The sequence below is a fragment of the Fragaria vesca genome, unplaced genomic scaffold (assembly GCF_000184155.1).
Source record: "Fragaria vesca subsp. vesca unplaced genomic scaffold, FraVesHawaii_1.0 scf0513031, whole genome shotgun sequence".
NCBI lineage: Eukaryota > Viridiplantae > Streptophyta > Magnoliopsida > Rosales > Rosaceae > Fragaria > Fragaria vesca.
In genome coordinates, this window is record NW_004443427.1 from 91,397 (window position 1) to 101,134 (window position 9,738).

Here is a 9,738-nt window from a genome sequence, read left to right on the forward strand (position 1 = left end):
AACTATATAGAAAGACTATGGAGCTCTATAGCTTGAGGAGCTCATTACTTTCATGCTCCATTAACCATCCATTTCTTCATGTACGGGGAAAACCGGAAAAGGATGGTGATGTTAAAAATAATAATAATAATAATAATAATAAAAAATTGGGGGCCTTTTAGAGAGTGACTTGCTATGATGATGAACTCAATAAGAGATTGAAATGGGACCCAAGTCAATTAGCAACACAACTCATATTCTAGAGCTTCAATACAAAACGAAGAAAAGAAATTACAGAGATCACCAGAATACCAAAAGAGAGAGATCTTGGTGACAATAGAAGATAAAAAAAACAAAATGAGAGGACCTATCCCATGTTGGTTGCTTGTTGGATTTTGGCTTGGCTTTTATTCTAGATTTGTTTCTGACATCATCACAACTGCAGGTTTAAAGTTTCCATCACCATTACATCTCTCTCTCACTCACTCTTGCATTATTACAAGTTTACAACAGATAGTTACATGCTAGAGTATTGAGGCAAGAGTGAAGGAGATTCCCATGTGATGCACTCCTGTTAACTGCTTCATCACAATCCCCTTGTTTTGAGCTCATTTTGGGTAAGAATATATGGAATAAACCCATTTGCTTCATTGTGTTACGTTCATTTACCCTTCACTTGATGAGGAACATTTCTAGTAAATCCCTCAACTCTGATATAGATTTGATGTTCCCAAACCCTGCTTGTCAAGTTGTCATCACTTGACCAAAATGAATTTAGTTAGTACTTCCATTGGTTTTACAAGTGCACGTTTATTAGAATAGAGAGTGAAAAAAATGAGTTAGGATCGATTAATTAGGATACCACACTTTATATCTATTGTACCAAGTCTTTTACCAAATTGATAACTCAATTAAGATCAGTACCTAAGTTAACCAACGGATAGATTCTAAAGAGAGACTATACACACAAACTTTTCCAGTAATGGAAAAATGGGTTAATAATTCGATCGCATATGTAAGGAGAGTGTTGAAAAGTTGGATCGATTCCTGATAACAACTATAAGTTTGCTTCGTAAGAGAGAATGAGGGATAATAGGAAATTCAAACTCGAATTTTAACCGTAAAAGTAAATGCTTTGAATCACTAACGAAGAACTCCCACACCGTTCATTTGGTTGGCAAATTGCTTAATACACTTGTGAGTGTGTGTGAGTGTACATGTCCACATACCTAACAGCTTAAACTTAGGTTGAAATGTCTCATCTCTGTTGTATAGCCAGCAAGATTATCCATCTCTACGATGCCGAATTTCGTAGGATATCATGTCTTGTACAAATAGATGGCCGGACCTTATAGTCTTTTATCAGATCTGCTTTGATTTGATCGACTGATGAGTAGGCACTCCATATGATAACAGACATGAATTTGATGTCCCCCTCTTGTAGCATTAGCCCCCTAAGAGAAGTGATATGTCAATACTTAAATCTATCTCATCTGATGATTTGATAGACCAATATATACATAATAAGTTCTCTATTTGGACCCTTTGCAAATGTCATAACAGAGGATGAAATAAAAATAAGACAGGAAAAGACTCGTATATTATGGAATCCAATATGAAATTTGTTATGTTTAAGTTCGCTAGTACGAGTCATCATGTGATATTAGTGCTGTTACATCATTGATATATGTCGAGTTTATCTTCATAGCTAAAGGATGTGACCAACGGAAATGGAAGAGGGGATGGCATCGATGAATCGAGGCAAAATTACACTATATATGAGCTGGTTATATTCTTATCGACATGTCATAATACATTTACATAAACTACCGATTGCTTGACTGTAAAACCACATACATACGTTGATTAGAAAAAAAATTATATAACCGACAAATACAATAAGTTTCGCCTTTTAGGGTTTTTGAACACTGATCACAATGCTCGATGAATAAGCATTGGTTCGGTACTACCTAGCTAGAATAACTTGGTGAACCATTTTAAGAAATTTCTTGAAGACTTTGCATTACCAATTTTTGAGCCAATCCAAACCTAGACAAGTCATATGTACATAAAGACGGAAAAAGAAAGCTTTTTGATAAACGAGTAATTGGTTAGGCAACCATAACTTTCCTAGATGAATGCCTATTGAACCCAAGGTGGCTAGGATTATCCAAAAGAGGAACCACGATTATGGAGACGTTAAACATATCGATTTCCTTTTACAATCATTTTTGATTTGATTTCTAATGCTAATTTAGATATGCTATTCTGAAATTGATATTTAACAACAAGAGCATATATCGTCAGAAACTAGAAAATCTCCAAACCAACCTCATTCCTATAGTCCTATTCGAACTCAGAGGATCGATGTTTTTGATCTTTATGGATCCGGAGACATATCATGAAAGTAAGGCCAGTGATATTACGTCTCTATGTTATATGTGAAAGAATATATATATATATATATATACACATGCATGCCTGTATAATTTAAGTGGTATAAACTTGGAGATAACCTTACACACTGATTTTGTGCAACCCCATAAAAAAAAGGAGCAAAGAAAAAGAGGTGAGAAATGAGTCATTACTTAATTTCTTAGACTATTGAGATGCGCTCCTATTTGTAAGTACCAATCTTGTCCCAAATGATGTTGGTTGTTTTCCCAATTTACCAAAAACATTACAAGGAAACTTTATTTTGATCTCCATGACAGTATCAAATGAATAGCTTTTCCAAAAAATTTAGTTGACGAACCTAATAAAACTTACATAGTATTTGCTTTTGCATAGATTGTGGGTCACACAACTAAACATGACTACTTCTTACATGAACCATATGTAGAGCTTATGGAAAAACAAAAGCAATTACTGTTGAAGTAGAAGACTTAAACATACGATATTTCCATTGAGAAACCAGTTACAAGATCTTGTATGTGTAGTTGCTCAACAATCTAGAAAGGTGTGATGACCCAGTTAGCGAGTTAAATGACAATGTCATGTATGAACCATGACACAACCAAATTACCAAAATTGCAGAAGTTTTGACCAAGTGCTTGAAGTCATAGCTAGTAACAATGTTCTTAATCTTCTTTCAAAATTAGTGTAACAAAGTTTGACGAAAAGGGTGTGGAATATCAGAAAAGAAGAAGCATCATCCATAGAAAAAAATATGCAGAACATTCCCCATGTCAATTTAGGTGCAAGTTGTGGGCAAAAGCAAAAGTTGACACAAAGCTGAATAGGATGCATTGCTAAATAGTAGGATGTTTTGCTTTCTTTTGGGATTAGAAAGAAAAAAGAGGGAAGGATACCCAATTTGAAGTACAATGCCAGGATGCATATATTGCAAAAGATAAATGGTATATGTTAGTCACTATGAACTGGTTTGATGGACCACATCAATGATGTTGCATTTGAACTTGGGAATGATGGTGAAAGAGGTCTGTTGTCAATGCTATCACCTAATGCCATAAATGCCACATATCCTGTCACAATCCTAGAACATAATAATTACAAGGAATTGGAATGCTTGCAGTATAATCCAATATGTGACAAGAACTTGCAAGGACTGTGGTGGTGATTTTCTGTAGTTTTGAAAATCTCCTTGGGGTAAATGTAGTATGTGATGCACCTCAAATCTCATGAGTTGGGTTTGAATTTTGAATATCCTACAAGGTTAAGAACTTAAGCATTCTGCCTTCAGTAATAGGCAAAAAGTAGAAAACTAGCTGAAAAATTGGTGATTTTATAACTCTTATTGGGGTTTGTTTAGTACTTTAAGCAGATCCATATCACAATTCTAATGAACTTTGAAACTTTGAGGTTTTATGTAAGTGCTATAGCTGGGTATCTTCAGTTGAAGTTCAATTTGGACCAGAAGCGCTTTTCTGTCTCAAAACAATTCAAATGGAAATGAGGAACGGGAAGAGCCGGAAATTATTAGAATTTCCTGATGAAAAAGGGTTGAATAGTGTCTCCAGCTTTGAGTCCTATATGTAATCATTGGAGTCTCCCTTAATATGTTCTATGAACTATGCCTAGTTTGATTTGTAGTATTGGTTGAGCTGGGTTTTCCTCTCTCTTATGGTTATAATTCAATCAGGAAATTTCCAACTCCTTTCTCTTATACTTGAGTAAGGACCTCCAGAGGTTTTATTTTCCCCCATCTGCATTATGCAGGTTGGTTTGTACTTTGTACTGCTTTGAAGAGTGTTTCAATTCTTTGATTCAATAAATAAACTAGGCAAACATGCCATTTCGCTCACTTTTCTCTTCTTGGCTTATAATGAAAGCAAACAATTTTCCAAAAGTATGGTCAGGAATCAGAATCCTTCTCAAAATATCCCATTTCTTTAGCCAGAAGTTCAATTGTACAAAAAGTTTGAAAACTGAAAAGAACTTCAGCAGAAACAATTGCACTGGGTTTATGCTCCCTCCCTTTGAATCACCAGCTTCTACTTCTCCTTTAGCCTTTGGGCTAAGTATTTAACACTTACCCTCCATGTCACATGGGTCGAAAAGTCGAAAACCTACTGAATTCCCACATTACAATCAAAACTGGAATGAAGACAAACAGAATTGACTTCACAATTTTCACCCACATACGGGATTAATGTGGATTCTGGAAATTAAAAACGAATGATACTATAATCGAAATAAACAAAGAACCAAGACTGAGCTAAATTAGCTTTCTAGTTCGCTGCGTATCCAGTCTTGTGCGCACATCAATGCTTGGATAGTAGCAGGTTTCAGTGAACTCCAATCACGATCAAGCACTCTTCCTCCGGTGTTAAATGCCGAATCTAATGAAGCTTTGGACATAGGCATTCCCAACACGTTGCGCGCCATCATAGATAGAATAGGATACCTAGGAGTGTGAACTTTCCACCAGTTTAATACGTCAAATCCGGGGGCATTACGAGGAAAAAGAGGTTCCTCCAAGTACTTGTCCAAATCTGACTTCGAGCCTTCACTTTGAGTAGTTTCCTGCAAATAAGTATCAAAGCCAGTCAGCCTATCCCTAGAGTCCCTTCCAGAATTAGGCATACGAGGACCACCGCCTACTTGCCAAGCCAATCCTTGATCCAAGGAAGCTAAGCTGATGGAATGTTCGTCATAGAGCTCTTTGACGCAATCATGAACATTAGAAATCCGGCCTGGGGCAACACTACCAAAAATTTGTGCATAATTAAACTCTACCAATTTCATCTTAAACCGTGGATCTAACACAGCCGCAACTGCTAAACCCAAGCTGCATCTCTGCCAATATTCTTCAAATTTGCTTCTCATCTTAAAAGCCAAAGAACTAATATAATCATCTGGATTCTTGCACCACTCTTTCAGCTGCTCATATAAACTACAGATCTCATGGAAATATAGATTTGCAGTTGGAGACTTGAATCTTGTAAAAGCATTTATCATCTCAACAAAGTGCTTCAAGTAGCTAGTAATGACAGTAGCTCTATCCCATTCAATATCAGATGGGTACATTGTGTAGACAGGGTCATTCTCTTGCAACAGAGCAAATACAGCTCTGTACTCCAACGCAATCTCAACCATAGCATATGTAGAGTTCCATTGCAATGGATTATCTAGACCTATGCACCTCTCAACCTGGATTCCAACTTCCTGAGCTATCTCCTCAAATTTCGATTGTATTGCTTGAGAACTTTTGACATAACGTATACTTCCTCGAATCTTAGCAGTCATCTCACCTAGAGCTTCAAGAGTATCCTGAACCATCATATTGATAACATTTGCTGCACAGCGTACATCAAATAATTGGCCATTGCAATAAAGGAACTTGTTTTGGGACTGCCTGTCTCTGATTTTTAGGGCTATGTTGTCATTGGTGGAAAAGCTATCAAATGTCATGGAGAACAACTTGCGGTCGATATCCCAATCCATAAGAGATCTTATGATTATTTCTGAAAGCATGTCTTCTGTATGAGAAGAGTCAACCATAATGAAACTTAAAATCTTCTTTTTTAACTGCCAAGATTCATCAATATAGTGTGCAGTCAAACTCAAGAACTCAGAACCACCAAAAGAGGCCCACATATCAGCAGTAAGGCTGATTTTACCAGGCAATTTATCCAAGACTTCACTCACTTTCTGCTTCTCTTTGGCATAGATCTCCATACAGTCAGCCTCCACCCCTTCAGAAGTCACAAGCTCAAAGAATGGCTGTAGATTTTTGACAAATACTCTGAATCCAACCTGCTCAACCATAGACAATGGATAGCCATGCAAAATTATCATTCGAGCAAGATCAAATCTACTTCTGGTTTGATTAAAGTTACTACTCCCATAGTTACTGATGTCATCTTTTGTTTGCCCTTGCTCAAACCTAATATTCACAAGATTAATAACTTCATCTGTTTTCTGTTCTTGATCAAAATTTGCAATAGTAAGAGCTCCTTCCTTCTTCTTATCTCTTGCTGTATAGATTTGAGGTAGGTTAGCTCTTCTCTGACACCTTATCAAATGATTTCTCAAATGTGATGTCCCGCTAGTACTTGATCCACTGAGTTTCTTTTTACAATGTCTACAAACAGCAATACAGGAGTCACCTTTTTTAATCCTATCAAAGTCATTCCACACAACAGACTTTAATCGGGTTGACTTGACAATCACAGCATCTGACATATCCATTGCATTGACCTAGTAATTCAACAGTATCTGCACATAACAAACATGCACACACAATCATTAATAATGATCACGGACCCAAAAAAAGGATAAAACAAGCAGCTAAGGACTACAGCAAACTTGGGCATGCACAAACAGGACACAAGGACATGACTGCCCTGTACAGTTCAAAACAATATAGAGAAACGAAAATAACAAGGATCTCACAAAGCTGAACGCCAACTTTCTTGTTATCTATTCGGTTATACAGCACAATCAAGTTTTTCTACCAAATCTGGTAACAGCTAATCCAAAATATAGCTCCAACCGACAACTGAAAACTAACCATCCAAAACCCCTAAACTCACTCATGCAGACAGGAACACGTATCCTGAACTCCATGAGAGTCTAATCCAGATCCAGCAAGACTGGTTACATCAAGCCTGCTCACTAATCCTCGCGTGCCCAACAAAATGTCAATCACATTAAACGTAATGTGAGTGAATTATCAGATGTTAATTTACAAGACAAAAACTGCTGGATTGTGGTGCAAACAGACGCTATAGTAGTATAGTCGGACCGGAGGATACAGTTTGCAAAACATAAAGTAACAAATTTCTCAAATACTAACAGCACTCGGTTAGCAAATCGCATGAAAACATGTGAAAAGAAAAAGGCACTTGACAGAATGGAGCAATGCATAGTTTCTCGATACAGATTAAACTAGTTCTTAACCCACCACACACATGTCGAAACTAATATGCACATAATCTATACATAACAAACACACAACTACCAGTTGGGTACCTACAACACAGACTGCAACGCAGACAAACTCAATACTACAAGAATGCATAATGGGTTTTCTCACAACATAAGTATATATACTCAGAGCCACAGCAAAAACGAAGAAACATGATGAAATTGATAATCAAAGTTTATATGAAAAGATAAAAAGGAGGCAGCTTTATCATCTTGAACGCAAAAGAAAGAGAATTGAAAACACAACAACTAACGAAACCGGCCCGGAGGTTCGACCCGAGAATTGGACCCGGGTCAGAGTCCAGGACAGCGAAAGAGGCGAAATTGATTTTAAAAAGAAGCACCTCGAGCTCGCCGGATCTCGGTAGAGCGGCCAAGACCCGCCTGACCCAACCGACTCGAATCGGGTCGGAACCCACCGGGTCAAAGCGGCCCACTTGGCGGTTCTCGGATCGGAATCGGAGCGTTATAAATAAAAGCAAAACATATAATCCAAAAGGAACAGAGAGAGAGAGAGAGAGTAAAAGCCCCAACTACCATTCGGAGTCGGAGTCGGAGTCGGAGCACCGGGAGGGTAAAAATTCTAGGGTTTCAGACCCGATATAAAATAATCCAATAAAACTCAATTAACCGAAATTGATATAAAATTGAGAAACGAGAGAAGAAGGAGATTAGGGTTTCGAGACGTACGGTGGCCGGAGAAGCAGAGCCGGAGGCGAATTTGAGAGGGTGGAGAAGCGGATTGGGGCTAGGGTTTGAGGGCGTTTGAGAATTGAGAGAGAGAAAGAGAGTGAGATAGAGAGAGTGGCAGTCGGGGTAAATACGGAAGAGGAACCAATTTGGTAAGGAAGGCGCGCAACGGAGGGGGATTGTATCGTTTAATTACTAGTTTACCCCTCTCTCCTCAACAGGATGATAACGTTATCACCAATATTTACTCCATACAATTTTATGGGGTTAGGTTTACTAGTAAAAATTAAGTACTGTCCAGTAAACAAAAGTTATCTCTTTCGAACAATTTTTACTCCACATACGTTTATTGGTTAGGTGAAATATTATATTGTTAGGCATATTTAGAGGGGTTTGGCTGTTATACCGAACGGTATAGCATGCTATCACTAAAAAGGTTTAGAGGGAGAGGGGGGGTCCAGTAGAGGGTGGTTAGTTATAAATTCTGTCTGTGTTTCCAACATGCATGCTATGCCCTCCGGCACAACAGAATTTTCCCATTTTGAGTTGTGCTACTACCATCATTGACTTCATTTGTGGCAAAGATTGACCAAAATGACAAAGCAACTACTTGAGTTGAAATCTTATCTAAGTTCGAGCCCCAACATGTACAAATTATTAGTAGGTTGCTGAGCACCGGGACTTTTAGGACCCATATAACATTGGTAAAAGGTTTCAGCATCTAGACTCTTTAGACCAGTCATCTCGAAACCCGTATGTCGAATGCCTGCGAGCTTACTACACGGTGAAAACATTGGTCGGGCCAGTGAATATAGAGTTGCAGGCGCCCTTGGTTGGTACCCCAAATTCCAAATACTATTTATGTTGTATGCAGTTGATGTGTGTCAAATGCTAGATGGGAATTGAATACCATAAAACATATACACGTACAGCTTTGTTTAATTTGTAAAGTATTAGACACACTCAAAACAAAAAGATCGGACTCCATATAGGCAGACAAATTTTTTTTGTCAGAGTAAGATATGCTAGCTTTAGCTAGCTTGACCCATAAATTTGAGTTAAATTCTTTGTCATTTATCTTTTATAGGTTAGGGATCCTTGTTATTTCTGCGACAATATGATAGGCGCAAAAGCACCTACAAAGATACCCTATTATCAAATCAATTATATCAATGTAGTAAACAGCAAATAGGGGTCATTACCCGCAGAGGATTGGTGATACTAAGACTTAAACACACAAGAAACACAAACAGACGCGTAAACCAGAAATCTGGCAGACTCGACCTAGGAGCAGAAACCTAATTAATTAGCTAATCTAGACTCAACCAAAAATTATGAAATTAAATACACAGTAACTAGACACAGTGGTGGACTACCACACAAATTTTGAGGGTATTCGGAGTTGGGTTGATTGGTGAACAAAAATAGATAAAACAGAAGTACTGCTGAAAACAGAATATTAAAAAGTGAATATGGATGTAAATATGAGAGAAACAATAGCTAGGAACTTCTCTCCACCACTAGATACGCTTCAATCACCCCAAAACAATGTCAATGACTAAAGATGAATGCACTCACAGTTAAGCCAATGTCGTTAGGTCATTAACCGTATTACGTTCTCTTACTTGCCATGTTAAGTGAAATGTACGGTATCGACTTAACTATATTCCCAATTAA